Source organism: Mixophyes fleayi, chromosome 11 (genome assembly GCF_038048845.1).
Source record: "Mixophyes fleayi isolate aMixFle1 chromosome 11, aMixFle1.hap1, whole genome shotgun sequence".
Classification (NCBI taxonomy): Eukaryota; Metazoa; Chordata; class Amphibia; order Anura; family Limnodynastidae; genus Mixophyes; species Mixophyes fleayi.
Window position 1 is genome coordinate 63,741,270 of NC_134412.1, and position 27,547 is coordinate 63,768,816.

At 40.2% G+C, this 27,547-nt stretch overlaps 1 protein-coding gene across 1 annotated transcript in view; it reads right to left on the reverse strand.

The window, feature by feature from the left end:
- Positions 1-23,057, reverse strand: part of LOC142107585 (interleukin-18-like) — a 46,940-nt gene extending 23,883 nt beyond the window's left edge. Inside the window, exon 1 of the mRNA XM_075191092.1 lies at positions 22,926-23,057. The gene's annotated coding sequence lies outside the window, so the exon portion shown is untranslated. The remainder of the gene's footprint in view (positions 1-22,925) is intronic.
- Positions 23,058-27,547: the final 4,490 nt, after the last annotated feature.

The window sequence follows — 27,547 nt, forward strand, 5'->3', positions numbered from 1 at the left end:
TACAGATACTGGGCATACATGCATTGCTACATACACTGGACACACACATACAGGGACAGACACTGTGGGCACACACATATAGTCTTTTGATAAAACTGAAGAAGATAATGAGGGGGTTTAATGAATATGAATGAAATTAATTTATGATGTGGGGATTAACCTGGATGAGGGAGTTAATGTTGATAGGGGTTTTATGATGATCCTGGAGTTAACAATTTTGAAGAGGGGTTCGATCATGATTATGGGGGTGGTATTGTGAGGCAGTCACCAAAATGCTCTTTGTATGGTGGTGGTGACAAGGGGGCACAGTGTGATAAAGATGGTTCCATGGCACAGTGTGATAACGGGGAAACTGTGATTGAGGGCACAGTGTGATGAAGGGGCAGTGTGATACAGATGGTACCATTGCAATGATGTTACAATATGTTTCAGTGAGTTTTGTTTCAATAACCAATTCATTTTTATACAGCTAGCATGTGATAGCTGCATTTAAAGTACTTTGATTCTATGGAGGCTCATTACATAAGGACCCTTACAAAGCCAGAATGAGAATAATGGGGAGGGAGGGGGTTTCAGTGAGGTCTAGAACTTGTAAAGCGCTAGCCACTCCCCCACAGTAGGTTGGCCATGCCCATTCAACGATTGTCACTCCCACATAGATGGGGGGTGCCTGTGCCCTGTCTCGCCCAGGGCACTAAAATGCCTAGTTACGGCACTGAGTTATACACATCATTAACATAAATGTGAAAACACAATTTATGCTCCACTTGTGTAAAGCACCAACTATTATTTATTACTGATTATTACATGTTCAATAACATAAAAGAGACTGGTAGTAGCATAAACCATTACAATTACTATTAAAATGTACTATTTAATATACATTATTTAGTATTTTACATTGCTATATACTATGTACAATTATCTTTACATCTCACATTTCAGGGTCGGGGCCTGATGATGTGAATCGCGTCATTAAGCCATACCTGTGCCGGAGTCTGACAGGGCTCTACAAAATTTTGGAGCCTCATGAACATTCCGGAAGAGTAAGCACATATGATTGCACTAACTGATGTAAATAATACCTATACCAACAAGTACTGTAACTAATATAAATAATATCTAAATAAAAAATGAGCTCACTAATTATAAGCACTGTGTTCTGATGCCATCACTTGAATAAGCTATAACACCAGTAGCAATACCTGCAACCTTTATAATTAAAGAATAGACAGGTGTAAGCACATTTGTGAATAATCAAACATTACGGGCTATCTATATGCAGCAGCTACACATGTAACATTACACTGAAACACATAACCATATACAGGGAGTAATATATTATTCCAAAAAAAGTAGCCACATACTGAGTGTAGATGCTGATACGGAACGTATTATGCGTAAAATCCCTCTGTGCATGACCAGAACTGGAGTATTCGCCAGAGAATGTAGCAGCATCCAATTCATCTTTGAACGCAAATGACACAGCTTACGATTTCATGGGCGGTACAGGGTGAGGAAGGGGCAGTTGCATGTAGTCAGTGTACAGTAAAAGCCGTTCCCTGGCAGATATTTGCAATTCAAACTCCACCGCATGCAGAAGTACGCTTGTTTTTCAGACGTAAGGATTGCACCTGCTCGAGGTCAAGTCTGACTCACGGATGATAGTGATGACCAAGCACAGCCATTCACATCCTCCTCATCTAATGAGAGAATTAACTATTCACCTGCACATCTGCACACACTCATCTCGTTATACAACACTCTATAAGACCGACAGAGGAAGATTACTATGGTGCCATTTCGTCAAACGAAATATATTATATTGTTTGCTGAGGATTATAAGATTATCATATAGATGCCTTATTTAATATTTTACAAGCACTGCATATTTGTGCAAATGTTAAAATTGCCTATGCTCTTAAATTATTTTGTAAATTTTTAACAGTGTGAACAGCACCAATGCTTGTCTGTATTAAAATGTTCCTACATGCTTGCAAACATTTAGTCTTTCCTCTGCTGTCTAGTATGTATGCCAATGTAGTAGCATACATTTGTAATGCTTTTTATTTTATAATTTAATTGCCATGTTTCATAAGTTTCATGTTATTCTTACTTTTATATATTTTTTGGACTATTTTACAGAAACTTTGAGATGAACATGAATAGATCAATGCTAGTTGTAAGTATGTCTATAATGTATAATGTATAAGGAGACTGCAGAATCTGCAAGGCAATAGGTACATTTTTTTAATCCATCTTTTTCACCTATAGCCCGGCATGAGCATGGTGGAATCCCGGAATCTGGAGGAAGACTGGCTGCATCCTGCCAAAAACAGGGACTAATACACTATCGTCAGCCCAGGGAGCGTGTCTTCGGGCCATGTGTCAGCCTCTTTGGGATGTCTTTTTTTTTTTCTATTTACTTTCTATTCAATGTATTTTATCCAAATCCTGAGTAGACCCAAGCCACGGCTACCCCATATTTAACTACGCTAAGAAAATATGAAGCTTATAAAAACTTTTCCTATCCATTGGGTCTTTTAATGAACCTCCATCTTCCATTACATTAGCAGTTGTTTCTGAAAGACAGGCTACTGCAACATCAACATTAGGTACTGAATCCCTCTTAGTGGTTTCAGTCTCTTGAAAGTGATACATACTACCCAATCTTTTAAGTTGGATTGCCTTCTTTCCAATTGATCCCATTCTTTACCAAGCAGTTCTCTAATTACTTAATATACTATGAACATTCTACGTTTGTGCTACTTATCTCCAAAAAAAGCATGCAGTAAGTAAATATTCTGTTTTGCCATGTGATATATAATTGTTTTGGGTGATTAACATTTACGGCCTGCTTAAACAAATGCAAGGAAAACATATTTTATAATGAACGAAGACATTGCTATTCATCTCTCACGCTAAAATTAACATTTAAAAATATTTTTTATCACACATTTTAGGTCAAATACACTACAAAGTTGCATTATCATAATGTTTTGGATGAAAAAAATAACTTGGGTTCTGGTATATTGCATTGAGAATTCCAGTTTTAATTCATAACTCCTCTGATCCTCCTCCTCAGACGGTGCAGCACATCTGGGTCTCTGCCATTTAGATTGCTTCACTGCCTTTTACATTGGTGGATGGAGCAGTCCTAACCCAGGGTTGTGAGGAATTTGTGCTGCACAATCCTGTAGGCACCCCTTGTCATTCTGTTGGTGACAGGAACTTATATTTCACCAAGATCTGCAATTCAGTCATAGAAATAGCGTGCCCTCTTGGTTGCAAATGTTTTTCTTTTCTCAAATTCATGGAAACATTGATTGGCTTAGATGAGCCACAAGGGGGGGGGCATAGGATGACATTTTAGACAAAACTAACCACCTAGGAACAAACAGTTGCCATTTCAGTAATGTTGACATGGCTGTTGCTAATAAGATGCCAGTGTGACAGCAATGGCATGCAGCCTTGTGCAGTGTGCACTAATGCAAGTAACAACATTGACAAGCAGCAAAAACATTATTTGCCCTGTCACTTGAACATAAAAACCAGGGAAATCTGGATGACCTTTATTTTAACCCCTTCTGTGTAAATAGCACAACCCCCCCAGAAAAACTGGCTAACCTTTATTTAACTCTGCATGTGTGCATATGGTATAACATAGTCTAGTTTAGCCCTACCTTTTGTGTATATAGAGCAGAAAAAGGTGCTAACACCGGCTGTGATTATTGTAGCGTCCTCCCTAATAATGGCACAAAAAAATCCTATTAAAACCCACAAATCCAGGAGGAAAAATCACTGGATTATTTTCTGAGAGAGAATCTACCTTACAGGATTACAGCCAGAAAATAAAAACACATCAAGAAAGCCAAGCACCACTTGGCACCCAACCACCAACTGCCAGCCAACCAGACACTTCAAAGCAAGTACCTTGTTAGGCTCACCCGCTGCTCCAGTGCGCCACACTTCCGGGTAGTCCCGGCGGCGATCACCTGACCTAGGGGAGGGGAATTCAAAATCCTATTTCACTCTGCTCTGACACACTATCTGTGTCAGAGCAACGAGTTCTCAGCGTCTGGCTTCCTCATGGTTTGTCCTTTCCCTGTGTGCTCCTAGTGCTGACAGGACCTGGATTGACTTCTGTGTATTGAACCTGCTTGTCTCCTGGCTATTCTCAAGTCTCTCCCCTGGCACCGCTGTTTGAATTGATTACTGTGTACCGACCCGACTTGTTTCCCGGCTATTCTTAAGTTACATCCCTGAGATTCCTGCATACCAACCTGGTTATACCTCTCAGGATACCACGGTTAGTGTGTCTCACTGCTTACATCTTGTGCGCTACTGTTACCTTGCCTGTCCATCTTATAGAGCTTTATCCTTTACGTTGGTAGGCTAACCTGGGGGCCGCGACCTGCGGTTCTCCGGCAGCTAAAACCATCCTGCCTTGCGGCGGTTCTTGGAGAAGACCAAGAGGGCCGTTAGACTCCGCGCCCTGGGGAGGCCAGCACTAATACTGACTAAGGTAACTCCTGAATTGTAACATACCTCTTGCTACCTAAACAACTTGTGCCAGCCAGTCAACCACTTCAAGCCAAGCACTATGGAAAAAAAGGAGTTGGCTATTTGGCACAAAATAAAACACATAGTCAGTGCACTGGTTCCCATCACCCTCTATGTGGATCGGGTAAAAGAACATGACAGGAGTTCAAGCGCAGGGTAAAGGACAAACTTAGAGAACATCAGAGACATGCCAGAAGGACCAGTGTGGGATCAGGCCAGCTAAAGACATTGAGCAGAGATCCATGGCCTGCATTCATCCAGAGCTGATTGGGGGACTGTTGGAACAGACAACAGAGCACAACTGAAGGTAAATATTTATAAATAATTAATTAACCTCTATGTTACTGTCTTCGTATCTATTTTAACATGTTAGGGACTATGCTTTCTGTTTCCAACTTACATTGGCCCCCAAATATATTTTACAGATACAATTGTCTTAAACATGTGACATTATCCCACTTGTAGTTAAGCATTTATTTAATAACCCAAAACAATATTAGTTACATTTACATTTTGTTATATTTCAAACAAGTGGCCTTTGCTATTGAGGACACAAATGTTCCCAAATGACCTTAGCTGTGTTGGCTTTGGTATCAGATGTCTGTGTTACTAATACCACATTAAAGTAATTCTATTGTTTTCAAATAAGCATTGCATTAGCAATTGTGTTGTGTTTCAAAAGCACAAAGTAACTTATTTTAGCAGATGCAAAATTTAACAATTCAATACATGATTATAATACAGTACAGCCAATACCAAAAAGATACATACATAACACGCCCGCATGTGCTCGCTAAGCTGCGCTCCCACTGGTACCAGCGTACAGTACTTCACTCCAGAATACTGTGGTCAGAGAATGACTGAGGCCAGTGCCAGTTAGAGCTGTATTATATACACTCAGTGTTACAGTGAAAACAATGCAGATGGTGTGGCTTGCTTCTATTGGTCCAGGTATCAGGAAGGTCCAGAGTGCTGCAGGTCATAGTTGTTGGTTCAAACCAAAATATCCAAAGGTGGGGGTCATCTCTCCAGGGGTTGTGCTCTGACTTTTCCCTCCAAGACTCCAGGTTCAACTAGTCTATTAGCATTTTATAGTCAGTATAACTTTAAGTATTTATTCCCTAACATCACTAACTAGAGTATGCAATGTGCGATCTCTTCGGCGAAAGAACCGGACAACTGCTGATGAATAGGGGATTAAAATGATACCAGACATTTCCTATAACCTGAACCTTAAATAACACTAAAGTGCACATATAATCATAATATATAAACTAATAATAAACTAAATACTATCTGCTCATGAATCACTGTAAAACGGAACCAATATGAATAATATAAATAACTAAATGTTAGAGTACGAGTGTGTGCGTGCATATTTCACCGTGGGATCGCAGTATGCCACGTGTTACGTGGCATACTGATCGCAATCGCACGATAAAACAATATTAACCAATATGCTTTCGTTCATCCAATTATACGACTTTGACAGTTCTACCCTTTGATAGTATAATAAACTATCACCTTAAAGATGTTATATGCAGGATCTCAGTACCATGTTTCATTGCTCTGTAATGTAAGTCCCCCTTGGTGTCTGACCACGCTATCTGTAGCATAATAGTTTTAATCCTCAAAACATTTTTTTTTCTTTTACAATAGACCGTATACCTCTGGAGCTTGGAGATAACCTTTTTTTATGCCCTTCAAGGGTACAATAAAACATGTAATACATTATTTGGAGAGATACAGAGTACAATAGAACATGTATCAGTTATACAGAATACTCTACTACAGTTCTTCATGTCTAACAGGTTCATTTGTCCACAGCATGTCTTTTAGCTCAGACAACATTTTGATAGTACATGTTCATCAATAACATCATCCTATGTCTATCAATAATCTCATATACAATCTCCTTCAGCTTGCGTTAGTATATACACTCTAATAATGTCATGAGTTCTTTTCATTAACATTTGTGGGCGGGCTATTGTCTGTTCTTTCTTCCCAGTCTCCCAATACTCAAGTTTTCTTTGTACATGAAACAGTGGGCGGCTTGCCAAATATTGGGATACTCCAGACTTAGAGACCTAGGTGTCGTACTTTTACCCTAGTGACCTCCCACCCATAATTCAGGTACCTCAGGAATATTTAGTGGAAAGAAAACTAGTCATACTCAATATAATCACTGAGGCACGTGAAAGCACACCCAGCAATTTTTGGTCTACAACCTTACCCACCCAAGAATGATAATCATTCTCAAGGATGCCTGCTCAAGTCTGAATATTACTGGACTGGCATCGCTGGATGTACCTCTCTTCAACTATGGGGTCAACGTACTTACGGACGTAATGCTACTCAGACAATAACCCCTCGCACTTTCTCCAAGCTTTCCAAATTTTTCTTTACCCCTGAATTGAATAGAGCAATTGGCTGGACTGATTGTGCTACTAACTTCTCCTTTATCCCCAACTCCTCAATATCATTACCTGAACCAGCCTCTGTCACCTGTCCACAATTGAAAGAATTGACTGTCCTGAAAAGAGAATGAAATGAGAGAAACACAGAACAGGAAAAACTACCACTTCATGCTGGACAACTGTCTTAGTCTTTGGCTCAGGTGCTACTAACTGCATTCAAGGCCTCCCAGAACAGATTCATGAGTGCACTTGGACCCTTCTCTGAGTGTTGGCTCCTCTGCAGTGGGTGGAATGGGTACCAGTGTGTCTCTGCTACCCTTGACGTCGTGATGCTGGTAGCCTACACTTAGTACCCGTCTGTCAAATAACCTGAGCCTAGGAAATTACTATTCCACAACTTACTCTCCCAGTCCAACGTCCTGACAGTTAGTGTAACTTTTCAGGAGACAATGTTTTGAACGTTCTCGGTTGCTGTCTCATTGTTTTCTAGACTAGTCTCTCAGTTACAAACTCATCACGAGAAAAGTCAAAAACATTTCAAAAGTCAACAGGTTAGGAGGCAGCTTTAGGAGAAGTCTTGATAGTGGGGGAGGACTAGTGGCCAAAGCTACCAGCCACTTCAATCAAGTTCCAACCCTCATTCTATTCAATTCGCTCTAACTAGTACCATTACTGTATGTTCACACTGGTTTGTGGCTAATCAAAAGTATGTACTTTGTTACCCCTACTCATACATTATACATTTATTATCAGTAACATGAATACCCCTATCACCTATTATAACTCTAGGGCTATCACATTGAATAACAAAAGCTTTGAGTATGACACAGTAATACATTAGACACATTTCAATACACCTTTACCCAGACATATTTCATCGGTACACCAGTATATACTTGAGGATCCTGCAAGGTGGTAATTGGATGACGTGGATTTGTTTTACCTGGAGAAATTCTTCAGGTATCATATATTAACTAATGTGTGTGTGTGTGTGTGTGCACAGTTTAAAATAATACAACGAAAACAAAACAAAACATAGATTTGTCAGCTGTCACATACAACCCTGCTGTCTATTTGACAGCTATGTTCGCCCTGGTGTGACAGCCATGTATAGTCGTGTGTGCAAGTATGTGTTTTACTAGCAGCTACTTCAGTTGGTAATTGTGTAACTGTATAAAGTCCTCTATGTAGTGTCCTACTCATGTGCTGGTTTTGCTATAAAAGATTTTTCAGTCACCTCAACGTTGCCTACTAGACTAGAAAAATACTGAAGACCAATGTATATCAATCGATTTTCCCTCTGCCAACTCAAATGCCACTTTTAGTACCCCACATTCAGCTACTTGACTAAGTGCGAAGGGCAAAGGGGTCTATCGCTATAACACTTTCTTCAAACATAACAGTATCCAGTACATGTCTGTCCAACAGTGAAAAAATATAAAACATGAAAATTTTACATTTTCTAGGGTTTCACATTATGTTGTATCTTGTGGCAAAAATCCTACTCCAATGTTCTACACAGAGATGCATATCTGTATGTCTAACCTCTAGCGATCCATCCACCCTTTGTGCATAAACATAAAGGCACACTTTGTACAGGAGAAAAAAACAAAACAGACATGCAATCTATAAAAAGTGAATCGTATTTCCACAACCAAAAAAAAAAAACTTTCTGCTTAAAATTAACAGCTTCAATACATATAACACCAAACCCCTAACTGTTTCTGTAATTTATGTCAATCTAGTGTGTATATTCCTGAGTCCGTCTTATTTCAAAAATGTCTTAGCCCCATTACTGAGACTGTGTCTACGTCTTTTTGTATCTCTATACAAGAGAAGAGAGAGAGATACTAGCATAGATGTAAAGAATGAGAAAATAGGAGAGCAACGAATAATAAGAATACAAAGATTTGAATACAAGGGTTTGAAAAGAAACAGAAATGCAGAAAGGGAGATTTTTACAGTAAACATTACAGCTGGATTGGACACTATGGGAAAATGGCTGTATTCATTCCACTAATCCCTTAGCTATTCGCTAAACTATGACCCCTCCCTATACTTGATTAGGGGGATCTTACATCAACCATGCAATCCAGTGTCGTCCTTCATTTGTTCGTTAAGAACTCGGTATTACCATAACTATATACCTTTGCAACAGACTTCCTGACTTATAATAGAGAAATGAAAAATTAACTCTTAGTGACTCATACTTATCTGAAATACATAAAACAATATTTTAGAGCAAAGTATGTACATACTTCATTTTTGGAAAATTATTCTCAGCCAAACAAATTATCATGAGCCACTGCAACCTAAAACAAAGAGTGTTCCAATGATCCATTGTTAATTTGCCTTTCAAAAGTAATTTTTCTGCTTCTCTATCCCACCCTCCTCAATCACTAAGTCTATATTTCTTTTGTCTACCCTTATCTGTGAGAAGAAAAGACAAGATAGTTATCTTTAAACAACAAACGAAGCAAACATTTTCATTCCTTTCCATCGGCCAGTGATCAGGAAAGCAAACATATGACACATAAAACAAACAAGCACTAACAACAAAATATACTTTTAAATCAGTTTCTTTCTAAACCTGCACACTGATACTTACCACAAATTAACATTTACCCCGCCTGGTTGTAGGACTACAGGTCTGACCTGACCTCTAGAGTTGGCTATAGTTCGCCCCCAAGGCATTGGCTGCTATGAGGTGTGCAGGCAACTGTTGAGAAGCCTTTGAGACTTGTGTGCATTGTCTCTGTGGGTGTCTGTGTGATTCCCCCGTAGATGGCCCAAGTCTCTTTGCTTCTGCTCTTGTCATTGTATAGTCCTTTGCTTGGTGTCCCATTTTAGTGCATCTAAAACACTTCCTTAACTCATGTTGTTTCTTTTCCTTAAACCAGTTGTTATTATACTGTGGTCGTGTGTGCAGTCCCTCTAGTGCTTGGATACTCACCATCATTAACCTATCACTTAGTGTCTCTTTCTGTTTATTTATATTTCTATCATGTTCTATAGCTGACTCCCTGAGAGCATCTACAGTGATCCCTCTCCAGTTCGGTAATGAAGTTTGCACCCTTGTTTTCAAATTTTCTCTGAGGCCATCCATTAAGACTGAAACCGCTACCTCCCTGTAGTGTACATCATCCTTTATGTCTGATAACCCAGTGTATTTAGCCATCGCTATCAGAGCTCTAGAAAAATAGTCCACTGCATTTTCACTATCCTGTTGTTTGATAGTGAAAATTTTACTCCAGTCCACTAGCACAGAAAAGTATATGGCCAACTGAGAGAATATGCGTTTAATATTTTCCTGATTATCATCATCTGTTAAGGACTTCTCTTTCTCCAACATACAATCCTTAATAAACTTTTGTATATCAGTACCGGGAGGAAGCCAGGCCCTAAACACCACTCGCCAATCTTTATTAGTTGGCTCATGTGCATAACCTAAATCTCTAACAAATTTCTGACCCTTGGCTAAATCTTTCCTAGGGTCTGGGAATTCAGACATAATTGCACGCAGTTCAGATATAGTCCATGGACAATGCATTTCTACATGTCTTATGGGAACTATGCCATCTCTGTCCGCCTTCCCATTGGGAACTGCTATTGTGCGGACAGGATGCAAACCTACTAAATCACTACATTCTGAACTAGTTGCTGGAATTGCTGTTGCAGTATTATGGATGTCCCCCTTTTATTAATCTCTACATTATTCTCACCAATTTCAGCTGCTGCCCCTGCTGGTGGAACTGTTCCCTTTCCTTGTCCAGGTGGTGCCTCTTGCATGTTACTAGCATGAGCAGTGGCCGAAATGATGGTGGGTTCACCTTCTTCCCTTGATACCTTATCCTCAACGTAAATTATAGGATACAAGTTACTGGTTACATTCTTAACATTTTTGGTATCGGCTGTACTTATCATCCCGATCGCATTTGGCTGCGAGGGAGCACGCGCGCTCAGTTATCCACGTTTCTCAATGCTCACTTCCGCTGCGCGCGCTCTTTTCGCCACGCCTACTTCCGCTGTGCACTCGCTGCTCTGCCACGTGTTGCCTTCCATTTGCCACAATTTTAAACAATCATTATGTTTAATTCTCGTTTTTGTTGGTTTAATCAACCGTACTTTATCTCTAACATTAGCTAACACCTCTGACTCAAAACTACCTATGTTTGGGAAAGGTTTCACACACTCATGGGTCATCTTGACTCATTTGTAGCAATATGCCGTTGCGTATGCACCATACTTTTTTTTTCTTTTTACCATACTTTTTAAACATATGGAACCTCGCTGAACCAATCGGTCCTTCTTTATGCAGCACAACATCAACCATCTCTAGCGTTTGCTTCGCAACCATTGTGAAAACAACCTATTTCTCAACGATACGCAAAAAGGTCCTTTTTAACTGTTCTCGTTATAAACAGAGCCTACTAGAGATGGACGATTTAATCAGGCTATGCCACCCACCTCCTAACACAGAAATATCACTATGGACAACAGAAGTATCAGCTCCTCGATATCCTGGCTCTCCACAAAATCTGTTTTTACCGTATACCTTGTATACTACTTATTCAAAGTATATACTTCTTCAATACACCATATACTACTCAAAATACCGTATACTACTGAAAAACCACACCGTATACTACTCAAAATACTGTATACTACTTCAAAACCACACCGTATACTACTTAAAATACCGTATACTACTTAAAATCCAACACTGTATACTGCTAATAAACCGTATACTACTGAAAAACACACCGTATACTACTAATAAACACTGTATACTACTGAAAAACACACTGTATACTACTAATAAACACTGTATACTACTTATAAATCAACACCGTATGCTACTCAAAATACCGCATACTACTAGAATAGTGTTCTCATTTCAAACACAACCTCAGCCGCCCAGTCCACCTCGTCAGGCAGCAACCGATATCCCTGTCTTTTCTACAGTAAATCACCTCTTTGACTGTTGGAACTGAGGCGCCAGGCGAGGGAAGGAGCGCCGGGTCCGTTCACGTTCTTGAGTACGTTCCCAGTGGCGGATGTCCACCTTAACACACAGAGAGACCAAGTCGTCAAGATTAGACGGAAGCTCACGGGAGGCCAGATTGTCTTTGATACGGTCATTTAACCCCTGCCAAAAGGTGGCTACCAGAGCCTCATTGTTCCAGCAGAGTTCTGAAGCCAAAGTGTTAATCTGTACAGCATACTGCCCAGCAGTGAATGAACCTTGACGGAGAGCTAATAGGCCAGAAGCAGTGGAGGAAACACGACCGGACTCATCAAAAACCCTCCGGAAATTCTTAATGAAGGTGGAAGAAACTCGGAGCATAGGATCGTCCCGTTCCCAGAGGGAAATTATATAAGACACTTCAGTCCTCTCTGAGGCAAAATTTTCTGGGGAAAGCTCAAACTGAATACTGCACTGGTTAAGGAACCCACGACATTTCTTAGGGTTGCCGTCATATTTCTCCGGCGGTGGACTACGTAGGTTTCTGGAACTAGCGGTGCTGGCAGTAGACGTTGTGGCTGCGGAGGTAACCGTTACTGCTAAGGTTGTCTGGTTCGCTGAAAGAGACCCCTGAAGGGTCTCTAAACGAGAAACAACCCCATGTAGACTTTGAAAGAGTTGTGGCTGACTGGAGTCTTGCTGATCCACCCCGTGGGCTAAGTGGAGCAGAAGGTCCCGAGCTGAGGGTTCGTCCTGTTCACTCATATTGCCAGAATATACTGTCACGGAATTGCAGAGATGGTCGCTAACTGGTATTGGCGCAACTGAACAGGGAGGCGCAGAGTCTAACGTAGCCCCGGTATTCACCAGGGACCCCCGCAAGGGGGTTTGGGCTTAGCTGCAGATGGTATGCAGGGCGCGATTCTCCAAGACAGTCACCAGTGTAGCGACAGTAGTAGACAGGCGTAGGCAGGCAATCCAGGTCAGAGCCAACCGAGCGATGCAGTACACAGGGAGGATCCAGAGAGATGTCAGGTCAAGCCAAATAGTCAAACCAGCGCAGGGGCGCACGCAGGAGGGGTTTCTGGGTCTCTAGAAACCCCTACACCCCTTAAAGAAGTGCCCTACATAGCGGCACTGTACTATATAGCAGCTGCAGCGCTGTCAAAGAAGCGTCCGCGGCGGTGCTGTATTGTATACAGCACCACCGCTTCTTTGACAGCGTCGCGGCTACTGTATAGTACAGTGCTGCCTAAATAGAGATGCTGCGCGGGCGCATGCGCGGCAGCTCTCTCGCTTTTTTTTTCTGTGGAGGGGAAACCCCCACTTAAAAATCCTCCGTGCGCCCCGTGCAGCGTGGTACCAAAACGAAACACAGGAGAGTAGTCACAGGAAGCCGAGTCAGAACCGAAGAACACACGGGATAAGAAGTTCAGGAAACACTAGAGCAGGAGTGAACCAATACTCTGGCATTAGACATGTGTCAGAGGCTGCTTTATATACCCTAAGGTGCATCCTGATTGGGTTAGAGAGATTTTGGTGGTCAGACGTGCTGGCTGTCCACAGGTGTGCAGAGATAGCGTCCTGCTGCTAGGCAACAGGACGTGGTTGCTGAGAAGGTCAGTGCGGAGACGGTGCCTGACACCTGTGATGTGGACTGAACCAGTGGTGAGGGAGCAGGTGTTGCATCAGAGGGTGGAGGGGCAGCAGAGGGCATGGGGCAGCAGAGGGTGGAGGGGCAAAAGAGAATGGAGGGGCATACAGAGGGTAGAGAGGCAGGAGAAGGCAGTGGGGCAGGAGATGGCCATGGGGCAGCAGAGGGCAGTGGGGCAACAGAGAGTGGAGGGGCTGAAGATGGCAGTTGGGCTGAAGATGGCAGTGGCGCTACACGGTAGACTTTGGAAGGAATCTTGGGGGGGGGGGATACTGAGGGTAAACCTGGGGAGGATACTGAAGATAATGTTGTGGGGGATTCTGAGGGTACACCTGGGGAAGATACGGAGGGTAAACTTGAGGAGGATAATAAGGGAAAACTTTAGGCATAGGGGTATGAGGAGAGAAATTTGGCATAGGGACAGGAGAGTAAACTTGGGGCATAGGGGCTTGAGGAGAGAAATTTGGCATAGGGGCAGAAGTGAGGAAATGTTGCATAGGGGAAGGAGAGGATTCATGTGTCATAGAGGCAGGAGGGTTAGTGGTTACATACTGGGCAACAAGGTCTGAGATGTGTCGAGGTAGTGTCATTGTGTTGGAAAGTGTGAAGGATAAGGGTGAGGGTTGAGTTTAAATGATCTCTGTTGTGTTCCATTTTTTTATTTGACTGGTACATGTTTACATAGAATTGTTGGAGGTTTGAACGCTGCCCACTGCTCCCTGCTTCCTCATCCATGGGTGTATCTTCCACATCACGGGTGTCCTCCACAATGTCATCCTCTTCATCCACTGTAAGCTAACATAGCGGATGAAAAAAAAATAACATAAGCATCTATGTTTGACTCCATATCATCCTCGTTTTTTGGCATTATAGTAGTAGATTTCATAACATTTTCAATTTTTGTAAAATAATTTATTTTTATATGAAAGTGTGTGTTTGTATATGTGGGGTTATCTTTTAAAAAAATGTGAAAATCTTCTTGTACCATATACATTTAAAAACCAGCATTTCTTCAGTGGAATTTTAGCTAGGCATCCGTTTGAAATCGCTAAGTGACTCTCTGAAAAAACTCAGTAATCTTGAAGACCAAGTTCAGATTCTACAATAAGCTGGCTAAGTTGCAGTATAAGTACAAATGATATAGAAATTTTATTTGCATTCAAATTGGCAGATGTAAAAATTGAATTGCATATGTTTTTGAGGGAAAAAAACTATTGTTGTTGGGTGTGTTTATATTTCTTTAAACATCTTTAAGTGATTGGAATTCTTTATGCATGTTTTGTAATCTGCAGTTTACCTCTGGGGGATAGTTGTGTGATTAGAGGGGGGCCAAGAAAGTGGCAATGAGCCAATCCCAGGCTACTGCAGAAGAATGTAAGTATCTTGATGTTATAATGTATTTTGTTTTTGCAGCATAAAAGTATAGTCCCCAGAAAGCCTTTCTTTTCTAAATGTGACTTTCCCTAGACCTAGGCAAAGTTTGCCATTCGACAAGTGTCATCATGAGCCTAATAAGTGTTTGTTGCCAAGCAAAATGCAGTCCTCTGGTTGTGTTCAACATAACATTAACTTTTGCAGATATTTTCACTTAATGTAGCACCTCTGAACTCTGCTGAGCTTGGAGAATGTGTGAACAAAGTACACCCATAGAGTTAAGATATGTTTTAAAAACTATTATATAAAAAGTTATTTGCTTACAAAAACATTGTGTGTATTTTACTTTTGTAAATAAAATGTGTACTAATGAACATTTGTACCATAATGAAGGTATATTTAGAACATATCTGAATATATGATAAACAAATATCCCTTTATCATCATGAAGTCTGTAATGAAGTGACCAGGGATAAAAAGTATAGTAACTCAGCCCCTACTAGTGTGAGAAACGAGATACAGTTTGGATGATAATCATTTCCTTTCCTCACACAGTATATGGCAGCACAGCCATTCTCCCATTATCCTCACACAGTATAAGGCAGCACAGCCATTATCATCACACAGTATATGGCAGCACAGCCATTTTCCCATTATCACCATACAGTAAATGGCAGCACAGTCATTCTCCCATTATTATCATGCAGTATATGGCAGCAGAGCTATTTTCCCATTATCATCATACAATAAATGGCAGCACAGTCATTCTCCCATTATCCTCACACAGTATAAGGCAGCACAGCCATTATCATCATACAGTATATGGCAGCACAGTCATTCTCTCATTATCATCATACAATAAATGGCAGCACAGTCATTCTCCCATTATCCTCATACAGTAAATGGCAGCACAGCCATTCTCCCATTATCATCACACAGTATATGGCAGCACAGCCATTTTCCCATTACCACCATACAGTAAATGGCAGCACAGTCATTCTCCCACTATCATCATATATGTTTTTTTTTATATCAGGCAATATCATACAACAGCATACATACTGCATCATACAAAGGCAGAGCCCTAAAGAGGCAGGTGTGGGCGGTGCCGTCGCCCAGGGCGCAAGGCCAAGGGGGCGCAGCAGCCACCCGCTCCCTGCCTCTGTACCTTCACCCCTTCAGTTCCGCAGTGGAACACCTGTGCGTTCCACTGACAGGAAGTTCGGCATTTGGAACGCAAGTTTGCACTCCAAATGCCGAACTTCCTGTCAGTGGAACGCACACGCGTTACACTGCTGAACTGAAGAGGTGAAGTCTCTCTCTCCTGCGGAACTGAAGGGGTGAAGTCTCTCTCTCTCTCTCCTGCGGAACTGAAGGGGTGAAGTCAGTGTCTCTCTCTCTCATTTTCTTTCACTTGTGTGTAGAAAAATAACTTTTTATATGAACATATGAATTATCGTGATGGAAGCCAATAGCTACAGTTCATTAAGGCTCACATTGCAGCTTGGTAGCTGTTAGAGTTATATTAAGATATGGTTGACAAGGAATTTTTTAATACCTTCTTATTCCCTATCCTGCTTGTGCCTCGGCTATTTCTGCGATTTATTACAGATGCTTATAAAAGATATTGTACTCATTAATTACATACCAACAGTTATAGACAACACATAACTTAGCAGCTCAAAACATGCCATGTTGCTAATTGGTCTGGATCTTATCACTCCATACAGAAAATAATGTTGAAACCCATAGCATTATGGGTGTTATTTTAATAATGTTGTACACACTAATGTCTAGGTAAAGACAAACAAAAATGATCCTACAATACACTACCTATAGAATCCTGCAGTACACTATCACATATACGAATGTTACCCAAATGAGCAGAACAGGCCAGGCCTCATAGCAAAATTATGGACAGTGATCTCAGTCCAGTCTCCCCCCCCCCCCCCCCCCCCAGAATTCTTCCAGTAAAGTGCTAGCCATACCCCCACATTAGGTTGGCCACACCCACTCAGCAAATGTCACTCCCACTTAGATGGGGGGCGCCGGTGCCCTGTCTCGCCCAGGGCACTAAAATGTCTAGTTACGGCACTGTACAAAGGGTTAAGGGTTAGTTTGATAATTATAACAATAACTGTGATAATAAAACATAAGTGTAAGGAGGGAATGGCACACCTATGCGTTCCTCTGTCAATCGGAAATACAAATGTATGTTGTACACAAACGTACATCTGCCAGTGAAGTAGACAGAGGGGCAAATAACCCACGACCTGCTACGTGAGTCAGTTTTTACGTCACGTAAGTGACTTACTACCATATTCATCAAGGAACGTACTGCATATGCAACAAAAGTCATTTCTTCAGATACACTCCTTGTGGAATACGGACGTGCGTATGCACAATGTACGTGCATTTATAAAAGCGCACATTACGTTCGTTTTGCATTCCTTGATGAATGTGGCCCAGAGAGTATGCCACAGACGTCAAGATGCACTGGCATTGATCAGTCATCAGTATGTGCTTAAATATCTGTGACTGATAATGCCTCACAGTAGCCATACATGCTTTCCCCATTAGCAGCTAACACCTACAACATTTCTATTGTAATCTAAGATAATTTGAGCAAGGCTATCTTTACCTTCTGTTTCATGTAATTTTTTGTATCTTGATACTCTCAATGTACAGTGTTGCGTAACATGACGGCACTTTGAAAAAAAAAGATAATTATGACAGAGCATATCCACATGAGCATTTTTGGAAGGAAAAATGGATAAATAGTAATAGTTGGATGCAAAGATGACTGAAATTTCAAAACCAATCTGCAGACTATTTGCTTCTTTCTGCAATTGCCCTTGTAAATTTTCATAGTAATCAGGCTGAATTTAGCCTTAAGTGTTCCAGGCTCTATTCCAACCACACCACATAGCAGAATGATATTGCAGTTGCCATCCCAGCTCTATTAATAGACTTTAAATTTACAAATACAGTGCAGAATGGAGAAGCAAATGTGGAACTGGAAGATTGTATCACCAAAACATCACACATCTGTGAACTGGAATGTTTCTACTCGAGACACGAATTCATGCAAAATATTGAAGCAACTTTCATCTCTAGCTGGAAGATATAGATTCAGTCCGTTTCATTGGGTGCATCAGGTTTTATGTTCCAATATCTAATGCAGAGCAGAGCTTATACAGAAATTGCATATTTAAATTTAAAATAAGTTAAAGCAAATACATATAGTAAATATGCATGCTCTCTTATCATGACTCTGACTGCTTCTGCTTTTTTTCCTTTCCGGCTGTCTGATTTTTTGGTGAGGAGGAGGGGGAGACAAAAGAGGGGAGAGTGAAGAGGAGAAACGGTAGACTAGGCTAACTAATGTTTCTGGAACTAACTGCTGAGCAGCGTCAGGCTGGGCTGGGGGGCATCTGCCCCCCACGCCGGTCCCATAGGGGGCTACGTTCGGCCGGGTAACTGGGACACCTGCATTTTTTTTCATTGAAAATAAGCTGCGTCGAGTCTTGCCACCCAGGCTTAAATTTGCCAGCCCTTCACTGCTGCTGACAGCTCTCCCTTCACTACATACCAGCTTTCAGAGCAAAGAAATGACAGCTTGAAGAATTTTATAACACTGGTAGGGACACACACAGGATTTCTAGAGAGGGGTTGAAACTGCTGCCATAAGACACTTGGGGAGAAAAAAACGAGGCAGTATACAGTATTATGCACGTCCTCTATGACCTGATGCTGAACCATTAACTGAGAGGGATTTCCCAGCAATTGCAGAAATACATCTAACAAAGCATAGGAGGAACATAGAATCAGGGTCATATGGGAAAGAAAACCACACTGACCCACTGCCTATGATAGTGAATTAGGGATTTAAACTAGTTAAAGGCAACATATATATTAAAACAAACATATAGCGCATTTAAATCTGCTGTGCAAAATATCATTATATATATAAAAGCAAGAACGTATGTGAGCATATAAAATAAATACAAACATATGTGAAGAATAGTTAACCCCAGACACATTAGTGTATGTTCTTAGGCAATATTTATTGGGTTTTGTATACACAGGTTTTTCCAGAAACAAATACAGTATAGAGTGGAAAGGTATACAATATTTATTAACATGTGTCAAGTATCTGGTAGAAAAAAAACACAGTAAACAACATATAGTTCTGGCCAGAACAGTAGTTGCAGTAATACAATAGAGTGCACTACATACAGCTTTTCTTTAGGTCCATAATGGGGCTTCAGCACAGATATAGATAAGAGATGCATATAAACAGGGCCGGATTAACCAAATGGGCTTTCTGGGCTACAGCCCAGGGGCCTCGGGCAGCTGGGGGGGCCCTAACAAGGATTTTTATGAGTTCTGTCACTTTTTTTTCTTCTTTTAATTATGCCGGCTTCTTCATCGGGTCGGGGGTGGCCCTGCCCCCGACTGTCACTCTATGCAACTATTTCCATTAGCTGCCCTGCTGTCACTAGTGCGGGTGTGGTGCGCTTCTTAGTGAGGAGGACTTGTGAGAGTGAGACCATGACATCTCTATGTCATAGTCTCACGAGATCTCCTCACCAAGCAGCGCACCGCGCACTGTGCCAGCACTAGTGACAGCAGGGCAAGAAGAATAAAGGTGTCGCCTGCAGCGAAGAGGGGAGACGGTATTCTGGTGCATGTACATGTTAATCAACACAAACTTCACATTATCAATTGATATTACTCATAAATGTATTACAGGTTTTTCATTGACTTCCCATTATAAGTTTAGCCAGTTTTATAGATGGTATTAAATTGATTTTCAAATGATTTGCTCTGGTAAAAATATAGCTAGCTTGTCTTGGAAGAATAGGTAAAAGGATGGTGTCAAGATTAAGTAACTTTAATTTTATTATTTTTCCACGACCCTGATGATATTCAGATACAAAATTTAATTTTATAGTAGGTTCACTAATATCTGGAATATGGACAGACTGGCTATTTTATTGGATGCTGCCCACAAATTTTATCCACCACTAACTTGATAGCCTTAAGAAAATTGCGACCGTATCCTTTCTCTAAAAAAACAAACGGCTCGTCTATTGTAATTGTCTGAATTAGTACATGTAAGCATTAACAGATTTGAGGTGCATATAAATAAATACTTTATGGTTGTCTATATTAAATCCAATATTAAGATCTAGGAATATTTACTTTCTGTATAGCTGATGAATTGCCTTTCCATAAATCAAAACATCATTGTTGTATCTACACCATAGGTACATCTAATTAGAGAAGGGATTGATGCCCTAAATTAATTTTTCAAATCTACCAATAAAAGATAGATCCATATTTAAAATACTCCTTCTCTAAAATAAATTGAGAACATAGAATAATAAACAGTATTTGATTATCTAGCACATAAGTGTGGGTAAGGAACCATAGTACAGTTTGTATACACTAATCATGACGTAAAACATTGTAGATGTAAATGGGGGCCTCACAGTACCCCTAGCCCAGGGGCCTACAATGTCTTAATCCGGCCCTGCATATAAATGTAATACTTTGAAGAGATATCAAAGAGTCAATAAAACAAGTCTCTAGGGTAGATTCAATTCCATCCAGTTTTAGCAGATTAGATGAAATCATGGTCCTGGATCATTAATTCTGCCCCACATTCAATTGCCTCCACAGTCAAACACTTGGATTGTAAAAGCAAGATGTGTGTGTGTATATATATATATACACACACATATATATATATATATATATATATATATATATATATATATATACACACATGAATATTGTTTATACACATAAAGAAAAATGGTCAACAACTGGACCAATTAATGATACCCATACAGTGGATAGTTTTGTGGTGACAGACAGATAAAAATAAAAGATCATATGTACAATTGGCTGCAATTTACACTTAAAGCTTGAATGTAAACTGTGCACTGTATTTTGATTTTTATTCCAAGCCACATGCAAAATCATCTTCAATACGCACCTTGCACCAGGGGGGAGCAAACGCAACAGATACGCCTCCTAGAACACGCCCCTTACTTACCATATCTACCCCTGCCTATCAGCTATCTCCCCTGTTCCACCTCTACACATAAAGAGGTGCAGATGAGAGATACGTCTCAATCCGCTCTCAGACTGAGGCGTACGGCTTGTTTACTGAGCATGTGCAGTTGTAAAAATTTCTTTTTGCGCTTTTCCTAATATCTGACTCTACATGACCTCCATAATATTCAATGAGAAATACAATAAATGTCATCAAATGAAATACTAGAAATTTATTGACCAAAATTCAGTTTATAGTTTGAAAACTGATCATTATAATAAGTGATACAGCATAGTACCCAGCAACTACACTGTTTTATACAGGGTATGATAAAACAAATATATAAAGATAAAAACCACGTACAGTATACTTATATAAAATATACTACTGACAATGAAAATCAAACTAAAAGTAATATTGCCCCCATATATAATAATAAAAATAAGAATACCCATATACAGAAATAAAAATAATAGTGGACCCATATATAGAAATACAAATAACAGTGTCCCCATATATGCAAAGTTTTAAAGTTTGTATGCTTCTTGTTAAGATGATGTAGTATGTTGAATTACTATGCTTCCTTATTTGTGTGTGTAGTTATCAATGAGTCATTCATTATACCGGTACATAACTTGTTGAAGAACCTGTTCTCTGCACAGGAAAGAATGTATGAACATGTCAACTTAATATCACTCAGTTTCCTAAACCCTGATTTAACTAGATCAGAAAATATGTCTATAAAACTTTCATGAATTCCACTAAATAAAACTTAGAAGGAAATTTACAACAGGACTTTGTATGCATGGATGAAAGTACCACTGTGTTTGAATGGATATTTTTTTTTATCTTTCTTTTATTTTTATACTTTTAAACAATATCTTTGAAATGGTGCCAAACTGGAGCAAAAGCAATGTAATAGCTCAATGTTTATTGCCTAGGTTCACCAACTCAGTCATTTAAATGTGAATAAATAAACAATAAATATACATGCTGCAAAGACATTGGTATGCATTTTTCAAGGGATATATAGTATGAAACAAAATCAGTCACAGATCAGTTCTTCATGTGGTGAAAATGGCGTTATGACTCATTGCATAAAGAAAGTCGTTTAACAGAAACAACAGAAGAGAAAGACAAAGAAAGTCTCATCTCTAGTCACAGACAAGCACATGCAGTTGTACTGTGATTCCATATGCAATTAGTCACATGCATTTTAATTGCACAACTGAGTTTATGGCCATACTGGCATCAATATTCTGAGTTTATGATGCAATTTCTACATATGTCAAGAGCTGTGAAAATGAAATAAAAAAATATACCAACTCAGACAGTACATAATTGCTCTTTCACGTGCAGGCTAAACACATCTAAACAAATATCAATATACATTTTACATATACATTAAAAAAAAAACCTCAATGCAAACGCCAGTATACATGTAGCCTAAAAACACTAACCTAACAGCTGCAGGCTTGCAGAATGCATGCCAACTGCTCTATATTCAGCTTGGGGTATTAAAATGTGCTCAATAGGAACCAAATTATTGCTTTAAAAGATTTGACAGGCGATTCGATGAAAGATGATGTTTTTAGGAGAAAACAAATGTCCACATTGTATATATCATTTTTTTAATTGATACTGTGCACCTGTGAATGAACCCTGTATGCTTAAATATATACAGTATTGCCCTGCATGTTTAAGTTCCTGGCAGAAACAAAATGCTGGGAAAGTTTAAATTAGAAGTTTTATGCAGCAGGAGAACTGGTCACACATTTTAGTCTGCAGAAGTCAGAAGCATGACTTAACAAACAATGTGCACCTGTTAAAAAAAAGTGTTATCTAAAAGCAAATGTTCACATACTTTCAGTGACTTTTTCTTACCTTAGTGCATAAACTTGCAGCTCTCTTGATAAGTGGATAAGAATGTTCTTGGTCTTATCAGTTTTATACTGCCTACTGAAGAGATATTTCTGGACGTAATGTCTGTTCCGTAAAAAATAGTTTTTCCAGATTTGTAGGAGGGGAGGTCCCATCTCATTTTCTACCTCTTAATAAAATGTGACTAATGGGATTTTCCAGATTATGCAACGTGACCATTTGTGAAGTGTATCAAACACATTTTTTTTCTTTTCTGTTTATGTAATTTCCCTTGTATCCATTTGCTAACATTCCACAGATGTAAGCATTTTTTGTAACTGTTCATTGCCAGCTTCAGCTGTCATCATCTACCAGCCACAACCTGCTTGTAATTCTTTAAATTTCACCTTAGATAGGGAAGTTATCTGTCCCTCAGGTCCCACAAATTCACATTACAAAGATACTCAAAATAAAATACGCCAAGTAGTGGAGAGAATGTGGCCTTTTATTTATTTTATAGCATAACCTTAAGGTGAAGAGTGTACTAGTTTTCCCAGTGTCCCTAACCATAAATCAAAATTCACATATTCCATGGCCACCAACTAACCAACTGACCTTTGTCCCAGGGATAAACAGATGGGACACCTGACCCTCTGTACCTATGGCAAATATCAAAGTGAGGAGTAACTCATTCCATGGGAAGGGAATCCTTCCAGGCTTGCAACCGAGCTGGGTCCCAGGGTTCCCCCTGAAACATAACCATACAGTCCCACCTTTTTCCAGAGACAGACAATAAGCCCCCTCCCCTTAAACAACAGAAAGACCACAAAGAGTCTATTTAACACCTTAAATAGGACCCTGCTGCCATCCAAACTAACAGCCCTCTACACTACGTCCCATAGCTGCATTATAAAAATATTCACGCTCGCATTTGAGATATGCATCCAATATTTACTATAGAACCTTGATTTCTGGTCCTCTACATCCTAGAGCCTGATTAAAAACAAGCTCATTCTGCCAATGTACTCCGACACATTTACTTATAAGGCCGTGGCCTCCACTAGTTCAGCCACTGACCCATTGCAGACCACACTACCATTCACCCATCTGGCCTATTGTCAACATATGCGTGCACATATTAAGAGCCAACTCGCCAGATTTTTCAATTCCATATCTTTTTCACCAAAATGAATCAATATTACAACAGGGCAGTGAGCACTCCTACTGATTCTTGACACTTCAAGGATCACTTAAATCCATAAACTTTCAGAGTTAACCATTGCACCTCCACCTGTTCGGAGGTAGTACCCAGATTGTCTCGTCTTGTAGAGAGCTTATATGTACTTATTCCAGCCCAGTGTATGTATGAGTGACCGCATATCTATACTATTAAGGGGCCAAGAAATTCCACAGTGAACATCCAATATCGCAAAGCATATCCAAAAACATTTCTTTCCTATAAATCACTGTTTGCTCATCTCTCTTTGTGTCACGTAATGTAAGTAAGTAAGAATGCTTTCAAAAATAGAAATGTTAATAGTTTCTTTTTTATCAATTAGCAAAATGCAAAGTGAATGAACATAATTGAAATCTAAATCAAATTAATATTTGGTGTGGCCATCCTTTGCCTTCAAACAGCATCAATTCTTCTAGGTACACTTGCACACAGTTTTTGAAGGAACTCGGGAGGGAGGTTGTTCCAAACATCTTGGAGAACTAACCACAGATCTTATGTGGATGTAGGCTTGCTCAAATCCTTCTGTCTCTTCATGTTGAGGTCAGGGCTCTGTGGGGGCCATATGATCACTTCCAGGACTCCTTGTTGTTCTTTAAGCTGAAGATGGTTCTTAATGACATGGCTGTATGTTTGGGGACATTGTCCCGCTGCAGAATAAAGTTGGAGCCAATCAGACGCCTCCCTCATGGTAATGCATGATGGATAAGTACCTGCCTGTATTTTTCAGCACCGAGGATACCATTAATCCTTACCAAATCCCCAACTCCATTCGCTGAATTGCAGCCCCAAACTTGCAAGGAACCTCGATCATGTTTCACTTTTGCCTGCAGACACTCTTTATTGTACCGATCTCTAGCCCTTTGGCGAACAAGTTCCTATGTATTCGTGCATAGTAGAGTCGCGTGGCTTTGTTTCCACGTCAAAGGTATAGCTTTTTGGCCACATTTTTTCCATGAAGACCACTTCTAATCAGATTTGTCCGAACAGTAGATGGGTGTACCTGGATCCTACTGGTTTTTTCAAGATATGAGCTGATGTCACTGCTGGACATCTTCCGATTTCAAAGGGAGGTAATCATGATGTGTCTTTCATCTGATACACAAGTTTCCTTGGCCAACCAATGCGCCTATGGTCCTCAATGTTGCCTGTTTCTTTGTGCTTCTTCAAAAGAGCTTGAACAGCACATCTTGAAACCCCAGTCTGCTTTGAAATCTTTGGCTGGGAGAGACCTTCCTGATGCAGTATAACTTCTTTGTGTCTTGTTGCTGTGCTCAAACTTGCCATGGTGAATGACCTGTGACATGAAACTGTCTTCCATAACCTCACCTTTGCAGCAGACTTTGACTGTTCCTTGCCCAGTTTTAAGCCTCCTACTCTACTGTTTCTGTTTCATATAATGACTGTGTTTCAACCTACATATGAAAATGATGATCATTATCACTTGTTTGGTATGATTGGCTAATCATACACCTGACCATAATCCCTACAAAATCCCTGACTTTGTGCAAGTGTATCTAGAAGAATTGTTTCTGTTTTGAAGGTAAATGGTGGTACACTATATATATTTGTATGTATATATATATGTATATATATATATATATATATATATATATATATATATATATACATATATATATATATATATAAATATATAAAAATATGTGTACACACACATATATATATATATATATATATATATATATATATATATATATATATATATAGTGTGGGAGGAAACTAAAGCACGCTTTTTACCCAGACAAATTGTTCCTATTTTTCACACTAATATGGGAAGAGTTACTATACTCTTTATCCCTGGCCCTTCATTAAGATAGAAAATATAGTTAATGAGTTAATGCACAGTCAGAAGGGGCAAATTATTTCATATATTCAGCTACAAATGTGGCTGTGTTTTGTACAGTGATGTCTATATTGCAATTATTGTGCAATGTATATTTATATTATGCGGTTTGTCACATCCCAATGTTATAATATTTGGTGGAAGTACTGCTGTATTCACATATTTTTAAATAACACTTTCAGAGAGATCTTGTGGCATTATAACACCCAAGTGCTAGCATTATGCAGCCCAGCAAGTAAATAGATTATCCACAAAGTCATTATTGACAGACTTACATTTATTAAAAGACCATTGGGTTCAATATAGATCCTTAATATGTAGCAAAATTTAATTAGTAAATTAGAATATTAGAGACCTCTGTGTGTTTATACATATATGCAAATACAATGTGTCTGCTACAATAATTAGCAAACCTGCTATTCCAAAACTGCTTTTAATCTCATTACACATACCCCATTGTTTGCAGGGAACTAGACATCTTGGGCCTGAGTCATTAAGGAACGTAAATCCATTTATGTGGTGTAGTTTGCATTTTATCACGCATGCGCAGAGTGATACACCAAAAGAGTTAATTCATGTTCACACGTAAATGACACTCCTGACAGCCTACGATTTCAGGGGCAGAACAAATAGGGGAAGGGGCACATGCATGTAGTCAATGTACAGTAAGGGCGTGCCACGGTCGAGGGCACGAAGGGGCGTCCGATTCAAACCTTGGGCATCTCTATGGTATTATTATTATTTATTTATAAGGCGCCACAAGGTTTCCGTAGCTCCGAACACAGTACAAACAATGGACAGTACAGGGAATAACAGTACAGAACAATAAACAACTAGTACCAAAACTTCAGAGGCTCCAGGCAAAGCAGATGTAATGGAGTAGGAGCAGACGAGAAGGTAGAGAGACAGGAGGGAGAAGGGCCCTGCTCATAAGAGCTTACATCCTGAAGGGAGGGGAAACAGACAGCCGGCACAAAGGGAGTCAGAGGGGGGGAGCAAGCGTGCACCCCAACAGAGGAGGAGCAAGGGGATGGGAGCGAGCATGGAGAGAGGGTTAGGTGGAAGGCTGGTAGGCTTTAAGGAAGAGATGGGTTTTGAGTGCCCGTTTGAAGGAGCACAAGTTAGGGGACAAACGGATGGAGCGTGGGAGGTCATTCCAGTGGAGGGGGGCAGCTCGGGAAAAGTCTTGAATTCTAGAGTGGGATGAGGTGATCAGAGTGGACGAGAGGCGACGGTCATTGGCCGAACGCAGGGACCGGGCGGGAGTGTGGATGGAGAGAAAGTTGGAGATATAGGGGGCAGTAGAGTGGGAGAGGGCCTTGTAGGTGAAGTTTGAAAAGGATACGGTAGGGGAAGGGGAGCCAGTGAAGGGCAAGGCAGAGAGGTGAGGCAGAAGAGGAGCGGCGAGAAAGGAAGATGAGCCTCGCAGCTGCATTCAGTATAGAACGGAGGGGGGCGAGGCGAGAGCGGGGGAGGCCGGTGAGGAGAAGGTTGCAGTAGTCCAGCCTGGAGATGATAAGAGCATGGATAATGGTTTTGGTTGCTTCA